Source organism: Arachis hypogaea, chromosome 12 (assembly GCF_003086295.3).
Source record: "Arachis hypogaea cultivar Tifrunner chromosome 12, arahy.Tifrunner.gnm2.J5K5, whole genome shotgun sequence".
Classification (NCBI taxonomy): domain Eukaryota; kingdom Viridiplantae; phylum Streptophyta; class Magnoliopsida; order Fabales; family Fabaceae; genus Arachis; species Arachis hypogaea.
The window spans coordinates 56,184,085-56,184,891 of NC_092047.1; the positions used below are offsets into that span (position 1 = coordinate 56,184,085).

At 40.9% G+C, this 807-nt stretch overlaps 1 non-coding gene across 1 annotated transcript; it reads left to right on the forward strand.

The window, feature by feature from the left end:
• The first annotated feature begins 306 nt into the window (after positions 1–306).
• LOC112731421 (small nucleolar RNA R71) lies at positions 307–414 on the forward strand. The gene has a single exon (XR_003167199.1). It is a non-coding gene; the product is annotated as a small nucleolar RNA R71 (small nucleolar RNA).
• The last annotated feature ends 393 nt before the right edge of the window (positions 415–807 follow it).

Genomic DNA, 807 nt, shown 5'->3' on the forward strand with positions numbered 1-807 from the left:
TGTAGCTTGCATTCCATTCAGACTCTGAGAAATCATATTGACTTGCTGAGTCAATATTTTGTTCTGAGCCAATATGGCATTCAGAGTATCAACTTCAAGAACTCCCTTCTTCATAGGCGTCCCATTACTCACAGGATTCCTCTCAGAAGTGTACATGAACTGGTTATTAGCAACCATGTCAATGAGTTCTTGAGCTTCTGTAGGCGTTTTCTTTAGGTGAATGGATCCACCTGCAGAAGTATCCAATAACATCTTTGATAGCTCAGATAAACCATCATAGAATATATCCAGGATGGTCCATTCTGAAAGCATGTCAGAAGGACACTTTTTGGTCAGCTGCTTGTATCTTTCCCAAGCTTCATAGAAGGATTCACCTTCTTTTTGTCTGAAGGTTTGAACATCCACTCTAAGCTTGCTCAGCTTTTGAGGAGGAAAGAACTTGGCTAAGAAAGCCGTGACCAGCTTATCCCAAGAGTTCAGGCTATCTCTGGGTTGAGAGTCCAACCACACTCTAGCTCTGTCTCTTACAGCAAAAGGGAAAAGCATGAGCCTGTAGACTTCAGGATCTACTCCATTAGTCTTAACAGTATTACATATCTGCAAGAATTCAGTTAAGAACTGAAAAGGATCTTCAGATGGAAGTCCATGAAACTTGCAGTTTTGCTGCATCAGAGAAACTAGCTGAGGTTTCAGCTCAAAATTGTTTGCTCCAATGGTAGGAATGGAGATGCTTCTTCCATGTAAATTGGAATTAGGTGCAGTAAAGTCACCATGCATTCTCCTTGCATTATTATTATTTTTGGCTGC